The sequence below is a fragment of the Capsicum annuum genome, chromosome 7 (genome assembly GCF_002878395.1).
Source record: "Capsicum annuum cultivar UCD-10X-F1 chromosome 7, UCD10Xv1.1, whole genome shotgun sequence".
In the NCBI taxonomy this organism is placed as follows: Eukaryota; Viridiplantae; Streptophyta; class Magnoliopsida; order Solanales; family Solanaceae; genus Capsicum; species Capsicum annuum.
Window position 1 is genome coordinate 30,120,686 of NC_061117.1, and position 19,371 is coordinate 30,140,056.

A 19,371-nucleotide genomic window follows, 5' to 3' on the forward strand; every position below is an offset into this window, starting at 1 on the left:
TATTATTATTATTATTATTATTATTAATAATAATAATAATAATAAGTCGTAGTAGTAGTAGTGGTATATTGGTAGAAGCAACAGTAGTACATAATATGTAGAAATAGTAATAGTAGTAGTAGAATAATAATAATAATAATAATAATAATAATAATAATAATAATAATAATAATAATAATAATAATAATAATAAGCAAAACGACGTTGTTTTAATTTATAGAAGCAAAACGACATCATTTTAAGTTTCAGATCAAAAGTCCTCCCAGTCAGCCCTTTTAATGATGTGGCACCGTATGATTGAATTACATATCCACGTAGGAGCAAGTGAAACTCACGCATGAAGGTTGCAAAATTGGAGGTCATATTTGTTTAGATTTTGAATAGTTAAAGGTCTTATTTGTGCACTATCAAAGTTTAAGGTCAAAGTTATAATTTGATGTCAAGTTTAGGGTCATATTTATGTATCATGCCATATATAAATTCATATCATGTGAAAAAGTGTAGTGATATTTCTGGAAAGCACCTGCATTCTAATTGATCATAGGAGTATGTTGTAGGCACCCAAAACTGAAAGTAGACAGCTAGTAATAGGTCTTGTATCTCTAATTTCATATTGCTGATAACACCAAATTAACTTAAAGGGTATCTTTCAGGTCTCGACTAAATAAATTATTCTTCTAATTTGACTCTATTATGGTGAAGAAAGAGAAAGAAGAAGTGAAGGTGACATGCTGGTATCTCTTGCTTAAACAGTTAATTCAAATTCTTATCTTGTTCTGCAACTTCATCCAATATGTTCATCTCCATATATATGGTATTAACTACTAACACATCACATATTAGGTTTCGTTTGAAATCAAGTTCTGGACTTTAGAGATCTACCTTTTATATTTAAACTAATCAATTAGCCTGCACTGCAGAAATATTGAACCAAAAGAAAAAACACAAGTGATCGTGATTTTTTTACTTGAAATATGTTAACCTTTTGGGTCCATCTATCATTTTCAACATGAAATCAAACATCAACACAAGTTTGAACTCCCGTCCCACTAGACTAACCATCGATCAACCGATCCTTTGAACTTCTAAATCTTACATCTGAATAAAAATTCAATTGTATTGTTATCCTTCGGCAGGGTAATTGTCTAATTTTCAAGACTTCAATTGAGTCTTTTCAATTACACATCTGACTCTAATGCTTGCAAATTGACATAAGTTCTATTTTGTATTTTACCTCATCTGTCACTCCTTTTTGCAGTTCTAAGCCACATTAATCAATTAAGAATATGGCAAGGCATCTCCATGTCAGTAGCTCATATAGAATGAAATATCCAACTAACTTAGCTTAATTTCACTCTTAGTTTTTGGCATACTAAAAATCCCAAGCAAATGGTAGAAGTTTATTTTTAGACGTTTTCAAGAAATTTTTTCTAGCCTCTCAAATCGTAACTCTTGATTTGCTTCACCTCCAGAAATTATCACTTTTCCAAAGTATAAGAGTGTCCATCACAACTATGAAAAATCTTGAGTAATATTTGACAAAAAACAACTTCTTTTATTCGTACTTTATTTATCTAGAGCTGAAAAACATAGACAATGGAAATCTTACTACTAACTGCACCTGTGTTTCCTTTAGTTCCATGATTCTAACATGATCTTTAAGAAAGGCTATTTTTTCACTCTATTAACAATTAAAATGAAAAGCAGACCTTCAAGAATTCCCAATAGTAGCCTAAGACATGGATTTATTTTAAAACTCTACTGCTAATAAATTCAAATGGTTGCATTTGTCCCATGAAGTATTATGTTAAAACTGAAAGATAAACCAAGAAGACAAATATGCATACTCGTTCAAAAAATGAAACATCTAATGGAGCTTCAGCTAAACCTGATGTGTTAACTTTTTTATTTGTCGATTATATATCTACCACCTTGAAACAGATATAAAAAGCATGCTAAGGACAACTTAAGAACATAGACTTACATTTGCCGAGTTATAAAGGCATAAATATTTGCAACCATACCTCCTCTTGTGTCACAGTGCTTCATCAGTATTTCTTCCTGTGAAGTCCCCGAGAAGAATGAAAGAGAAAAGCAGCTATCACCTTAAAAATCTATTAGTCTAAGAGATAGCGGAGATTTAAAACTAAAAGAGAAGAGAACTATCATTTACTTTGACGAAAGTGATAACATCCAACCAAGAAACTTATCAGACTATTATAACACATTCTGAGTCTAACTTGAGACTAAGAGAGTTGATCCAAAAAGCTACTCAGTTAGGATATCTCAAGAGAGTGAAAATTCAAAAAGTAGGGAGATGAGTGAGGCAACTAACTACTTTTACTCCAAATATGGTCCAAGGAAGAAGAGCATGCTTCTTCAGAGCAACATGCTAGACAATTTGGGGAGATTGATATGAAGAGTAGCAAGACAAGAGCTTGAGGTATTGAGCTGCCCACCGGACAATGAGAAAGATGATATAGTGCACTATATATCGGAGAGCATAACAGAGTGATATTATCCAATGAAAGATCCAATGATAAAACATGATCCTTTGATGAAAAAGCACTTCTGTGAGTGCAAAGAGGTTGCTATTGAATGTATGTCAAATGAAAAGATGGCTCACTTCTACATAAAGATGAGCTAGAAAAGAAAGAAACCTTGGTTTATGACACCAAACAGGCACTGAGTGATAAGGTTTCATGGATCAAGTCACTAGCCACATTAATTAGTAAGGAGGACAAAGACGATTGGGGAACTCCCACTCAATAAAGTGCTGAATCTTACGAGTTATTTTTGAAGGTTTATGCATGACTACGTAAGCATGAAAAAAATCAATGAGCTTGCTGGTGTGCTGAAACTATTTGGGGATGATGGAATGTCATCTAGAGAGACAATAATATGGTTGATGAAAAGTCTCATAACTGCACAAAAATTGGTCAAGGGATTATGATGTTGCAAATGATGTGTTTCTTTTGTGTTGTTTGATGTCTACTAAATGAATGGACTTAAGGAGCATATTTGAGAAATTTTTGCCCGCTAAATGAACTTATGTCTTATGTAAATCAGCAAGTGTTGTTGGACTAAATTATTTCTAGACACTCGACCAAGTTCTGCTTCTTGATTCTATTGTTGTAGGACAGGTTAAATGAGTCAAGGGTATTTCCAAAACAACCTTTCTATCTCCATGAGGTAGGGGTTACTTTCTCATCTTTACCCATCACTAATATGTTTGATTATGATATCACTATATTTCGCATGGTCCCTTGCTTACACATATGCAAAGCATCATAAACTCAACTATTGCCGCAGTTGTAGCTCAAAAGTCGAAGAACTTATTGCAGAGGTTAGATGCTACTACTAGGAATATTATTGACAATTATGGATTATTGTTAATACTGCAGGGTTAATGATCCACCAGTCAGAAATTCACAAGAGGAATTTAAGATGAAGATTGCACATTTAGGATAGTCCACGCAGCTGAATCACTGCTCAAGCTGGTGTCGGAGTTGAAGAAAATAGCTATGTTTTCAGGATTTGCATCTCTAAATGATCATGTGGACCAAAGAACAGAAGACTTTACCGAACAGGCTGAGGAAATAGAATGCATATTATCTAGAATTGAAGAAGAGGCAGCTGCTAGCCTTAAGGAGCTTGAGTCACATTATTATCAGGGACCTTATTATTGTTCTGCAGAAAGAACCAGCAGTCTGCCTTCTCACAACCAAGAAAAAATGGCTGAAATATGGTTAAATTCATTTTCTCTTTCCCGTTGGTATTTCCTCTCCCTCTCCTCTCCTCATGCAAAGTATAATTGTCTACCTTGAAGGTATACTTACTATGAGGTTACTAAACAAACAATATAGTGATGAGAAAACCAATTTGGCCCCAACTTACCATTACTACCACAAGTCCTTTTACAAATGAAACATACCATATTAAGTTGGTATATGTTATACTAAATCAACTGCATCTAGCTAAGGAAAATGTGGAACACCAATTATAGTGAGGTAACATAGTACTTCAAAAAATCACTGCTACATTTTACCAGGTGTATGGAGAGAGCATAGTTCAATATTTATATCACTACTCTTTGGCATGTTTTGCGTAGACCAACAGGAAACACATATCACACAATCTGTAAATATATTAAAATGATGGAATGCACTCAAACTGGGAATAATACCGCAATTGATAACTAATAAGAAGTAACTCATAAGAAATTTAAACAGATAAGAGGTTTTAAGCTAAGTAATAGACATGAACTTACAAGTCAATTTTGATGGAGGTGTATATCGCCAAGGATTTAGTCAATAAAAATATAAAGAAGGAATCTATCGGTCAACCACTGAAAGTGGGCTAGAATAATGAAAGAACATGAAATATTTAGCATACTAAGAGGCCAAACCAAAAATTGGTAATGCTGAAGTTAATCAGAGAGCAGTGTAACATTGCCATAGAATCAGGGGATACTACGATGCATAAAGACATGTCAATAGTTCAAAAGCAATCCAACGAACTTTAAAAAGATCGCCTTTCCTTTTTGATACGAAAGAACACATCCTTTGCTTATTCATGGGATGAAACATTTGATTTCATAACTGAGGAAAAAAAGATGATTACATTTTAAGGGCATTCAAAGAATTATGTGTATATGTATAGCAACAAAGAACCAAACATAGTGAAGAACATATTTTGTTTCTATAGGTAAAAAGTTTGGGTAAGGAGGAGTCACAGAGCATACCTATTTGTTTCATGAAGAAGTTGTAGATTTATGAAAATAGTGCCATATGTGATTTTCTTTTTCAAGTAGAGTAAAGCAAAAATTTGCATCTATTTGAGGTTGGTGTCTGTCAAAGTTCTGAGAGTTGGAGGTGTGCCTATTCACTAAGAATGTAATACCGCGATATTCCAAGGCTGGGAATTGGCTTAATTATTTTTTTTATTGGATTTCATTCTTTGGAGGTAGTATAGATAGATGACTCCCAATGTTTATTTCACTCCCATATTAAAACAAAAGAAGTCAAAATGCAAGTTTGAGAATTTGAATGAACAATATAGAAAAGAGGAATATATACAAATAAATTAGCATATGCAGAAATATAAAATTACTAAACTACACAGTTCAAAAAATAGTCGGAATATTAATATTCAACTCAAAAATTGAAAAACAGAGAAGTATAAAGGCATGAGTGTCAAAGTTTAATTATTAAATGTTTTCAACTATGACAAAAACAAATAAGTAACACTTAATAAAAGTATGTCAGTAAACTAACTCAACGAGGAGTGTTGGAAGGTTGTAAAGACCCAAACTTTACTAAATGAATCTCATATATAGACTTACGTTGTGAATTCCTAGACCGAGGATTTCCCTAATATCTGGCTGAGCTTTAACAATGGAATTAGATAGATGGAATAGCGGCAGTGAAAGGAATCTGGATAAAAAAATCACAATGGTAGAAACTGTTTAAAGTATATGAGCTGTAGCAAGTCCTTGAAAGATTGGTGTTTGAGAAGCTATATAGCAGACCTGTGTGTTTAACAATAAAAAAGAAAGACTGTTGGGGCACTGTCATGGTGTTTTTATTTTTTAAAGAAACTTACAACTCATCTACGGAGGAAGAATAATTGTGCTGAAATCAAATCTGTGAATGTTAGTTGAATAGGAATCAACACTAATAATGACATATGGCGTTGGCAGCTTCGAGAGTAGAGCAGATGGGCTAACCCTTTGCACATGTACAGATGCATGGAAATTGATGTCAAGACAATTTGATTATGTTGTATCTACGTACAAATTCCATCAGGGTAGTTAGTGCCTATTTAAAAAGATTGAAAGAAGGAAATGCAATACATAAAGTGCACCTGATCCAAAGACGGAAAGAAGGAAATTCAATAGATACGTTAATTTCAGCTTACAATTCCCTACCAAGGTAGTTGTCATTGTTGATAGAGTCCTGTTTACTGAGTCGGAGAGCATTGGCAGAATCGAAAGTATACTATATGGGCCAAGTATTAGAATAAGTGAAGTTGAATGGGAATCACAATTGGAAGGACTCTGAAAATCGAAGATGGTCATATCTCCAGCCTTCCTCTTTAGCATATTCTTATATTTCACGATTCTAGGGCCCTCTGTAAACTATTGTATAATCTGCTTATCAAAATAATTTATGTTGAAAATCTCACCTCAGTGGGTTTGTTAAGACCTTGGCAAATATGAGGTTTCTTTCATCAATATAGACTATCACCTCCTCATTGTTAAATTGAATTAAAGACTCTAGATCACGCTTGCGAATATCTGTTTCCCCATGAACTTGATGATATCATACCAGCAGAACATGTTGGAGATTTGACGTCCAAAAAAAGAATGCAACAATTAACAGTAAAGAACAAAGTAAGTAAGTTTGGTTAAGGAGGAGTAACAATGCATACCTTTTGGCATCCGTCAGGATTGTGAGAGGTGGAGGTAAGAATCTTCCCTAGCGTGATGTCCTAGGGCTGGAAACTTGCCTGTTATGGTTTACATTAGCGTTGTTGTAGCTTGTGATTGTTGGAGGTGATGCTTCACTTGTAGGCTTCAGGTTGTAGCATGTCTCTTTTTTTTTTTTTTTTAAATTTAATTTAATATATAAAGTTGGGTTTTTTAAGTTAGGGGTAGTTTAGTAATTTCACTTTAAGTCTTTTTAGTTGGTGCTTTTAAGGTAGTATAGATATAGAATAGATATAGATTATAGGTAAATTATAAATTATAAATATATATATATATATATATATATATATATATATATATATATATATATTTAAATTTTAAATAATTATTGCAAAAAGTCACAAACACAGGTACAACTTATTTTTTGGTTTCGACAGTCAAACGCCCACATATTTACCGGCTCGTATAACAAAGGTATTTATATCCGCGCATTTTGAATTTTGACATAGCATCAGTGTTGAAATAATTGAAGATGACGGTTGAAGTGTCCATTACAAAAATTGTGCGTATACGAACATTTGTGCATTTTTTTTTCTCTTAAATTAAACATATTGTGATCCAAATGAACCTTAATTGGCTTGAAAGTTTTCATTTGCTTATTATTATTACTAGTAAAATTATTAGTAAAATTATTCGCGCATTCGTGTGATTACTAAAGACTAATGATATTAATAATTTTATGAAATATAATACAGATAAAAGAGGTATTTGCAATATATATATATATATATATATATATTAAAAGTGTGAAGACCCTTAGAAAAGTGAATTGAACTTTTTGCCATTCATTAAAATACTTTTCTTTAGATAAAATCGTCTTTTCACTATTTTCATTATATTTAGCAATTTAAATTTACTATATTTTAAGGTATTAAATCTTTCTTTATTTAACTATAACACAATTCCTAAAATTTAGAGTTTAGAAATAGAAATTAATTAAAATTTTATCATATTCTTTATACTAACTCGAATTGGTTAGAAAAGTGAATTGAACTTTTTGCCCTTCATTAAAAGACTTTTCTTTAGATAAAATCGTCTTTTCACTATTTTCATTATATTTAGCAATTTAAATTTACTATAGTTTAAGGTATTAAATCTTTCTTTATTTAATTATATCACAATGCCTAAAATTAAGAGTTTAGAAATAGAAATTAATTAAAATTTTATCATATTCTTTATACTAACTCGAATTGGTTCCAAATTGAAGTAGGTTACATGCAAGTTTTGGGGTATTTTTTTTTTTTTTACAATTTGCCTTTTACTATTTTCTTTCAAATAAAATTAATAGATAAAGACATATATATTTAATATTTTATTCCCCAAAACTATTACCAATGGTTTGTTGAGAGATTTTTTTCTATTTCATCCCCCGTGTCTAAATTGACTCATAAGAAAGTCAAGTTTCAGTGGCCAGATTCTTACGAGAAGAGTTTTCAGGAGTTGAAAACTCGACTCACCTCAGTCCCAGTTTTGACTCTACTAGATGGTTCAGACGGCTTTGTTTTGTATTGTGATTCATAAAGAGTAGGTTTGGGTTGTGTCCTTGTGCAAAGAAGTAAGGTTATAGCTTATGCCTCTAGACAACTTAAGCCCCATGAAAAGAACTATTCAACTCATGATCTTGAGTTAGCAACAGTGGTATTTGCCCTAAAGATTTGGAGGCATTACTTATATGGGGTGCATGTAGATGTGTTCACAGATCACAAGAGCCTTCAGCATGTGTTCTCTCAGACGAACTTGAATTTGCGTTAGAGGGGGTGGTTAGAGCTATTGAAAGATTATAACATAAGTGTTCTATATCATCCGAGAAAGGCCAATGTAGTGGTTGATGCTCTTAGTAGGATGTCTATGGGTAGTATTACTCACGTGGATGATGGTAAGAAGAAGTTAGCTTAGGAAGTTCATCAACTTGCCCAAATAGGTGTTCGTGTAGTCGATTCAGCAGAAGGTAGTGTATGGGTGCAGAATAGTTTAGAATCATCCCTAGTTTCTGAAGTGAAGGAAAAACAGGATAGGGATCCCAGTCTAGCTAAGTTGAAAGAATTAGTCAGAGATCAAAAGGTAGGGGTTTTCTCCCAAGGGGGAGATAGTGTTCTGCGTTGTCACGGTCGCCTATGTGAGCCAGGTGTAGATAACCTAAGACAGCGGATTCTTGCAGAAGTGCATGGTGTACGTTACTCTATTCATCTAGGGGCCACCTCACTTTTATTTTCCTCACAAGCCTTTATATACCCTTCTCCACCTTCCTTTTCATAACTTTCCTCAGGTTTATTTTCCCCTAACTGAGATTGTTCATGAAGTTCCTCCGAATCTATCTGTGCTCTAGCCTTTTCTGTTAGGTGGTCAGAAGTTGATCCACTTTAATTTTCTTTTATTTTGGAAGACATCTTTTAACTACAAACAATAGAAAAATAAATATACATTACATTTGATGTCTGCATAATTTTTAAAAAAAGGTCAGACAAATTTGAATAAATTATTATACGCCATATTACAAAAAAAATTTCATCGGATAACCCATCAGTTGGAACAGATGGAAAATCTGTTTGACGACCTATTTAATATCTCCAACAGATGTTCCACCTGTTGCAACAGATGGACCACTAACACCACCATCAAGACCACCACCAATGCCACCAAGACCACCACCTATGCCACCAAGACCAGCAACAATGCCACCAAGACCCCCAATACCACCACCAAGACCACCACCACCACCACCACTACCACCACCACCAATTCCATCAATACCCTTACTAAAACCACTAAGACCGCCACCGCCACCACCAATGCCACCAATACTAACACCGATACCACTACTATGACCACTAATACCGACACCACCACCAATATCCACCAACAATACCACAAATACTATCCAACAATACCACAATAGTCAAGAGAATACTGCGATAAAAACTAGGATTTTCTCAGGTTCTTCCTACATTCTTAGCATCAAAACTCAAAATTATTAATCCATTCTCGAAAGTAAGATAACTAAAAGTCTTCCTTTTTATCATCAACTAAAAAGCCCTAATTTTTAGAATAAAAAACTAATGTAGAACTCATGTCGAACTCTATTACCTATGAAGACAGAGAAAACAATGGATACAAGTGAGAATATAGTCAAAAATAGCAACAATGTGGTCAGAAATAGGAAGAAAATCGATCGGTTTTGAGGGGTTGAACAATATGTTGAGTAGTTGTTGTCTGTATTATTGAGAGAGAAAGAAAAGAGTGAGAACTCGAGATTTGAAATGATGAAATATTTTTTCCGAAAATTGATGATTTGTATAGGTTGATTTGTATTTTTGAAAAAAAATGACAAGTTTTGAAATTGTTAATTTGGTTTGAATTGATGTTAATTATTCTTTAAAATTTTAAAAGATATAATTTTTAACCTTCTCATCATAATAAAGTGCATCAAGTTCAACTGGAATACTGATGAATTTTAGGTATTAGCGTAATAATAATTTAATAAGAATCATTTTAACTCAGATTGATCGATTGATGACTCAGGTTGGGAGAAACGCAATACCAACATCATGCAACTACAAAGACTGACTTGAAGTTTTAGTTGACCCTATCAACTCATCACTAGTTCTAGATAAATCAATTTAGTTATTATCTTAATAATAAGTTAATATGAATCATTTCAACTTAGAGCGATCGATTGACGACTCAGGTCGGGAGAAACACAATACCAACATCATGCAACTGTAAAGACTCAATTGAAGTTGTAGTTGACCCTATCAACTCATCCCTAGTTCTAGATAAATAAATTTAGGTATTAGCTTAATAATGATTTAATATGATTTATTTCAACTCAAATTGATCGATTGATGACTCAGGTCGGGAGGAACACAACGCCAACATCATGCAACTACAAAGACTCAATTGAAGTTGTAGTTGCCTCTATCAATGCGTTCCTAGTTCTAGATAAATCAATTTAGGTATTAGCTTAATAATAATGTAATATGAATTATTTCAACTCAGATCAATCAATTGACGACTCAGATTGGGAGAAACGCAATACCAACATCATGCAACTGCAAAGACTCAATTGAGTTGTAGTTGACCCTATGAACTCATACATGGTTCTAGATAAATCAATTTAGGTATTATCTTAATAATAAATTATATGAATCATTTCAATTCAGAGTGATCGATTAATTACTCAGGTCGGGAGGAACGCAATACCAACATCATGCAACTGCAAAAACTCAATTGAAGTTGTAGTTGACCCTATCAACTCATCCCTAGTTATAGCTAAATAAATTTAGGTATTATATTAATAATAAGTTAATATGAATCTTTTCAACTCAGAGTGATCGATTGATGATTCTAATCGGGAGGAACGCAATACCAATATCATGCAACTGCAAAGACTCAATTGAAGTTGTAGTTGACCTATCAACTTATCCCTAGTTCAAGCTAAATAAATTTAGTTATTAGCTTAATAATAAGTTAATATGAATTATTTCAACTAAGATTGATCAATTGACGATTCAAGTCGAGAGAAACGCAATACAACATCATACGACTGGAAAGACTCGAAGTTATAGTTGACCCTATGAACTCATCCCTAGTTCTAGCTAAATCAATTTAGATATTATCTTAATAATAATTTAATATAAATCATTTTAAATCAGAGTGGTCGATTGACGACTCAGGTCGAGAGGAACTTCAATACCAACATCATGCAACTTCAAATACTCAATTGAAGTTGTAGTTGACCCAATCAACTCATCCCTTGTTATATATAAATAAATTAAGGTATTAGATTAATAATAAGTTATTAAGAATTGTTTCAACTCAGATTGATCGATTGATGACTCAGGTCGGGAGGAATGCAATACCAATATCATGCAATTGCAAAGAGTCAATTGAAGTTGTAGTTGACCCTATCAAATCATCCCTAGTTCTAGTTAAATCAATTGTAAATAAATATGTTGCAACAAAAGATTGAGCTATTGGAAATTTTTAAACAGATATTGAGATCTGGTTCAATAGATTACCTATTTATTTTAAATATCAAATAGACATTTGGATCTATTGCGAAAGATGACTGATCTGTTGGAAATTTTCAAATAGTTATTAATATCTGTTGCAACAGATAACATATCTATTTGAAAATCTTTTTTCATAATTTTAAGCAATTTTCTGTCCGAAATAAAAAAGATAAAATACTAAGGCGGTAAAAAATATTTCTTGAATAACTCAAAAATCTTCTCCTTGAGTAGTCTTATCTTGTCTTTTCAATGTCACCTGTCTCCTCGTTACCCTCAAAGCTATTAATGAATAATGAATATTTAAACTCATCTCTAGAAGTATCTCTCCTTCAACCATAAATTAATTCACCTCTCTTCTTTTTCTTTCTCTCCTCTTTAGGGTTATCATAACTGTCTTTTTTTTTCTCTATTTTCTCTCCTCTTTCTTATGAGGATCCTTTCGAATATCAACCGATTTATATTTTTTCTCGACTGAAATTACTATTTTGATTCCCTTACTTTTGACATTGTAGATATGGTTCAGTATTGTTCTTTCATTCTCGTCATTTTCTTTACAAGTTATTTAAATTAGTTATTTACATCTATTTTTATTTAATTATCCTTTACTCATATCCTATTTATTTACAAAATTTGAAGGAAAGGGGACTTTTAAGTTTAAAAGCCTTGTTGGTAGTATCATTTTTTTTGTATATATTTTATTTGTTTCTTTGTTGTTGATGCCGTTATTGATATTATTGGTGTTGTTTGAACATGTGGTGTGGTGTTGTTGATGGTGTTGGAGTAAATAGTATTGTTTCTTTGTTGTTGATGTTGTAATAGACAGAGCAACTGTAGGAACAAATCAAACCACTAGCAAGGATGTCTTGATATATTCCAACAAATTACATATCTGTTATAACAGACTCCATATTTGTTGCAATAAATGTGTAGCCTATTACAACAAATTGCCTATCTATTCGAAAATATATTATAACAGATGGGTAATATGTTGCAATAGATGGGAAATCTGTTGTAACAAATCTGGAAGTTTTTGAACGGATGTTGCAATGTGTTGTATTTATTCAATTTTGTGTTACCTTTTTTAAAATTATGCAGACATCAATTATAATGTTCTTTTTGTTCTTTTCATGTTTGACATCAATTATTTTTATCTTGTTTGAATATATAAGAAAATAAAAGTTGATCAACTTTTTCCTGACCAACACAAAAAGCTACAGTAAAGATGGGTTCGGAGGAATAAGCTGCTTGCAAATGGAACCATTTCATATGTAGGAGGTATGCATTACTGATCATGTTATTGTGAAAAAATACATAGAGTACATTGATTTTGTGAATGCTATTTTTTACCTATTAGGCATTGATCATTCAAACAAGATATCTACAATTTTACAGTTAAGTTTGATAGGTCGGAACTGATAAGGATGTAGGACCATAAATATGATTTTGATACCCCGTTAAGATTTAATAATGGTTGTTGCTCATGTTTATGTGTCAAGCTTTGTGAAGGGATCAAGCTTTGGTGGCATTGTAAAAAGATTCAATAGCTATTGGACTAATTTTTAGGGTGCATTGGACTCTGAGAAGGCCTTCGAAGCCTCTCACTGCTGTACCCAAGAAAGAAAATCAATATATTTATTGTCCTAGCCTAAATTTATATGGTTGAGTTCTCAGGGTGATGATTATACACAAGAAGGTGTGGTAGGAGAATACATGTGAGGGAAGAGGGGAGTTGATAAAGATTATATCATCTGAGAACTAATTTAAGAGGAAATATAGAATAGAAGGGAATTCAAGCGAATCTTAAATTGACTTATAACATGAGAAATCTGAATCAAGTGCAAATATGAAAGTGTATCCAAAAATAAAAATCCGTCTATTGTCTCTCTCAAGAAAAATAGTGAAGCTGGGCACTTTGCTAGGGAGATGCGACTAGCTGGCATGTTCGAAATGATCACCTACATAGAAAATAGCAGAACATCAAGAAAGCAACTTTTCGGGCACCGAGGGTTGAAATGATGTACATTAAGTCAAGAAAACATGCCCCAAGAATAAATGTAGTTAAAATAAGGAATCTAAGTGAAGGATACAATTTTTGAATTTTAAATTGCATCTTATGCCTTCTTGTTTGTGTTTTCGATTAGGTCCACTACTATTGACCTAATCGGAACCACAAACAAGATTGAAAGACAGATTGAGTATCATTACTTACTTAGCAATATTGATTGTGTTTTATTGCCTTATCGTACTTTCAATATATCTTGGAGAAGATTAGAGGCTTGCTATAGCATATGAATGCCGATAATTTTCAAGCTTGCCTCCACCTTACTGATTTGGTCTTCAAGTTTGTCATTGTCGTATTTGAGGTTAGTATAGAGTTCTTGGTCTTTTGTGAGCTCGTCAACGAGGAACACTTCCTTTGAAGTTGTGGCATTGTAAAAGGCCTTCAGAAGTTTTCTAGAAGACTTAAATGATACATGGAGGGTCGCTATGTTTGTTTTAGGTCAACGTGTTGATGCACACTCAAGCATTGGTCCCAATAGTTGAACAGTTGCCACCTTGGATTGATTTCTTATTTTAACTTTAGTTGTTCTTGGCACAAGTTTTCATGACTTACTGGATATCATTACAACCCTCGGTGTCCACAAAGCTGCTTTCTTGGTGTTCTGTTATTTTCTATGTAGGTGATCATTCTAACCATGCTAATTAGTCAAAACTCCCAAGCAAAGTGCGCAACTGCACCATTTTTCTTTGAGAGGCAACAAACAGATTTTCATTACTGGATACAATTTCATATTCACACTTGATTTAAATTTCTTATATTTTAATTCAGCTTCATCGGCCAGATTTGCTAGAAGTTACTTGCTACCCTATTTTTTTTTTCAATTAGCTCTCAGATGATATAGTCTTTCATCAACTCCCCCCTCTCTTACAGGTATTCTCTAACAGCTCCTTCTGGTATATAATCATCTTCTTAAACAACCCTTCCATATAAATTTGGGCCAGGAGAATTTTTATTGGTTTTTCGTTCTTGTTTAATGTAGTGTGAGGCTTCGAAGGCCTTCTCAGAGTCCAATGCACATTTAAAGTTAAGTCCAATCAATATTGGATCTCTGAATGACACCAAATATTGATCCCTTCCTAAAACTTGACACACATAAACATGAGCAACAACCGTCATTAATTCGTAATAGGGTATCAACACTATCTTCATGGGCCTCTCAACCTTATCAATTTGAACCTATTAAAATTAACTGTACAATGCAGGATCTTGTTTAAGTGATCAATGCCTAATCGATTAAAAACTGAATTCACAAAATCATTGTACTTTATGTGTGTTGTCCCGATGACCTTATCAGTAATACATAACTCACACACATGAAAGTGGATCCATCTATCTATATACACCTTATTCTTTTTAGCCCATCGATGGATTAATTTGCATAAACAAATAACTAACCTATTGCCACAGATAAAACATTTGTTAAAATTATTAAACAATTATAGATATCTGTTATGACAAATGATCAATCTGTTGCAACATATGACTTATCTGTTAGTAATAATCAAAAAAATATATGCATTTGTTGCAACAAATTGTTAATATGTTGTAAACTGTAAAGTATCAAACAGATAGATTATATTTTGCAACATATTACCCATCTGTTAGATTTATTTTAAACCAATTTTTTTTAGATATAATAAAGATAAAATATTTTATTTCGATCTATTTTTTTAATTTACATATTCGAAAAGTCACCAGTTTTATTTAATTAAGGGATGTAATTATTAAAAAAGAGGTGAACAATCGTGGCTTTTTGACTAACCCATTCAAATTCAATCCTATTTGAATAAACAGATGACTAACCTGTTGCAACAGATGACACATCTGTTAAAATTATCAAACAATTATAGACATCTGTTATGACAGATGATCAATCTGTTGCAACATATGACTTATCTGTTGGAAATAATCAAGCAAATATATACATCCGTTGCAACAGATTATCAATATGTTATAAATTATCAAACAGGTAGAATATATTTTATAATAGATTACCCATCTGTTAGGTTTATTTTAAAGAAATTTTATTTTCTTTTCGAAATACAATAAAGATAAAATGTTGTGTTTAGATCTGTTTTTAATTTACATATTTGAAAAGTCACTAATTTTATTTAATTAAGGGATGTAATTATTAAAAAAGAGGTGAACAGTAGTGGCTTTTTGACTAACCCATTCAAATTCAATCCTTTATAAATAGATCCCTCCTTACTCGTTCAGTCGACTCCACTTCTAGATATGTCTGATCCAGATTTGGATAAGGTGATTCTGCGCAACTCTTTGCGGAAACTTTAAAGGTAGATTTATGAATTCCAGTGGGAGTTGGCGACATTAGAGCAAGACTGAGGAGGGCCCTGCAGTTGCCAGATGACGATTGATTGGTTGACAATAATATTAATATTATTAATAATAATGATAATAATAATAATAGTAATAATATAGTATTTATAATAATTAGGTTATGTTTTTTCTTTTAGCGTATATATTATCTTTTATTATATCGGGTCAACCTAATGGAGGAATCTAATGTATGTTTTGTTTTTTATTATATATTTGTACATAATTGATTCAAAAATCTATGTTTGTTGACTTTTGATTTTTAATTCTTATTTCATATTTTATTTTCACTCTGCCTATTCCTTATTCTGAACATGTCAACGGTTAGAGGTAGGGATTGAGCGTTTGTGGCAACGGATGGATCATATGTTGCAACAGATGGTTAATCTGTTGCGACAGATAGATCATATGTTACAATAAATAGTTATTAATAAAAAATGATTATTGTTATTGAGAGGGTGAAAGGTCATGACTTTTTAATTATTTAATATGAAAAAATAATTCGTAAATAAATAATAAAAAATAAATGATAAATAAATTTATAACCGTAAAAAATGATTATTTAATTTTAATAACTAATGTTAATATTAAATAGGCGACAAGTCATGACTTTTTATCATTTTTGTTTTTAAATCTGTTTTTTAATTTATTTATCATATAATAAAAAAGTCACCACTTTGAATTAATTAAGGTATATGATGATTACTAAAAAAGAGGTAAATAGTCGTGAATTTTTGTCTAACACATTCAAAACAGCTAATGAATCAAATTCTGCTTCTATTGGGACTGATGAATCAGCTGTTAGAAGAAATAAAAAAAGCTCCTTTAATAGATGGTCAATTTGTTGCAACAGATGATATATATGTTGCCACAGATAGGTTAGCTGATGCAACAGATATACAATATATTGCCACAACTCAATAAAAATGGTTATTATTTTATTAAAAGAAACAGTTATTGAAAAGGTGAGAATTCTTTGATTATTTAATTAAAAAAGATTATTTAAATTTAAGAACTAATTAATAATAATAAGCTAACAAGTCATGACTTGTCACAATAATAAAAAACTCACCAGTTTGATTTAACTAAGTTATCTCTTTTCACAGAAAAATAAAAAAATAAATAATAAACACAATTTGTAACCATACAAAAAAATGGTTATTTAATTTGAATAATTGATGTTAATATTAAATAGGTGACAAGTAATGACATTTCACCATTTTTATTTTTAAATATGTTTTTTAATTTATATAATAAAAAATTCACCAATTTGGATTAATAAAAGTATATGATGATTATTAAAAAAGATGGATTATATATTGCAATAGATAGATTATAAGTTTCAATAGATAGATTATCTGTTGCAACAGATGGTCGAATTGTTACAACAGATGGTATATCTGTTGCCATAGGTGGGTTATCTGATGCAACAAATATACAATCTATTGCCACAACTCAATAAAAATAGTTATTATTAAAAAAATGGTTATTGAAAAGGTGAGAAGTCTTCTATTATTTAATTGAGAAAAAAGTTATTTAAATTTAAGAACTAATTAATAATAATAAGATAAAAAATCATGACTTATCACAATAATAGAAAAGTCAGCAACTTGATTTAATTAAGTCATAACTTTTCACAGTAATAAAAAAGTCATCAGTTCGAATGTAATTAATAAAATGGAGGTAAACAGTCGCGCCTTTTTGCTTAACTCATTCAAATTCAATTATCTGTAAATAGGTCCATCCTTACCCGTTTATTCTATTACACTCTATTTATTTCTTGCATCTTGTCTTTCATATTACAGCTTCAACCACTTTCTCTTTAAAGATCAAATACCTTTTCCCTGACTCAGGTAAGTTTTTTTTCTTTTTTTGTGTAAATCTACCCAATTGGTAGTATACGTTGTATTACATTCAGACTCATTTCTTTACTTGCGTTTTTATATTTTTTGTCAATTCATGCGTGTTCTAGATATGACTGATCTTGTTTGAGATGTTGCTATTCTGCACGACACTGTATGGGAACTTTAGAGACAGGTTAATGACCTGCAGTGGGAGTTGGGCGCCTTGAGAGCAAGGATGCTCCAAAAGATTTACAAGTTGAGGAGGGCCCTGCTGCTGTCGATTGATAATTGGCCAGCTGACAATAATAATGATGATGATGATGATAATAATAATAATAATAATTAGGTTATGTTTTTTCTTTTAGTGTATGCATTTTTATTTTATTTATATTAATGTATTTTGTTTTTGTTTAATGAAAAATTTATGTTTCTGCCTATTTTTTTCTTCTCAACAAACATGTCGATGATTGAACATAAGGAACAATTTGTAATCCAGTAGCAATAGCAAGAGTTTTGAGTTCTTTCAATAGATGGACCATCCGTTGGAACATATTGATTATCTGTTGGGTTTGTGGCAAGAGTTGTTTTGTGTTGTTCTAAACATATTACTCATCTGTTGCAATAGATTACTTCTCTGTTGCAACAGATAACGTGTCTATTGCAATAGATAACTAGTCTGTTGCAACAAATAACTAATCTGTTGCAACAGATAACTCGTATATTGCAACAAATAACTCATCTATTATAACAGATAACTCGTTTGTTGCAACAAATGACCCATCTGTTTGATTCATGTTACGGGCACTATATAGAACCATAAACATGAATTCAAAATATGAGTCTTCCATTGCAACAGATGACTCATCTGTCACAACAGATAAGTGATCTGTTTAAACAAATGACTCTTATGTTGGATTCGTGAACGAGTTCTATCTATTGTTGAAAAAACAGCAGTAGCAGTGTACCCAGATGACGAATTCAACTAAAGATCATAACTTTACTTACCAAAGTCACCTATGAAGTAATGCCAAAGTGATGTACGAAATAAAATTTGACCTAAAAAATTATTCAAGTAGCAGCAGTAGCAGTAAAAACAACAACAATGGTCGACGAGAAAAAGATAAGATGATAATGAAGTACAAAAAAATGATAATGAAGCAGATGATGATGAATAAAGCAATAGCAACAATGAACAACAAAAATCGTGAAGAGAGAGAAAACAACAACAGATGAGAAGAGAGATAAACGCGCCCTTTTCCTTTCCGTTTTCTGTTATATTAACGAACATTTGGATCAAAGTATAAATTTTAAAACTTGTGGGCTATTTTCAAACTTTCTCAACTTTCTTAATCCATAATAAAATAATTGTCACCTTAACTCAATTATTAAGACTTGAGTCACCTACACCTCATTTTCAAACTCTTTTGTCACTTTTAACTAAATACCCCGACTATTTTTCTCCAAAAATTCTTTTTTGAAAAGTTATTTTTGATAAACGTGCTTCTCAAAATAAACAGATTTTGATAGCTTAGCCAAACAAGATCTATGCCTCAGTTCTAAACAAGTTGAGGGCGGGATATATGAATGGTCATATTTTCATTTAAGCTCTTTACATAGCATAATCACACT

The 19,371-nt window shown here is 31.9% G+C and overlaps 1 pseudogene; it reads left to right on the plus strand.

Moving 5' to 3' along the window:
* The first annotated feature begins 3,278 nt into the window (after positions 1–3,278).
* Positions 3,279–3,827, plus strand: LOC107876403 (annotated as a pseudogene).
* The last annotated feature ends 15,544 nt before the right edge of the window (positions 3,828–19,371 follow it).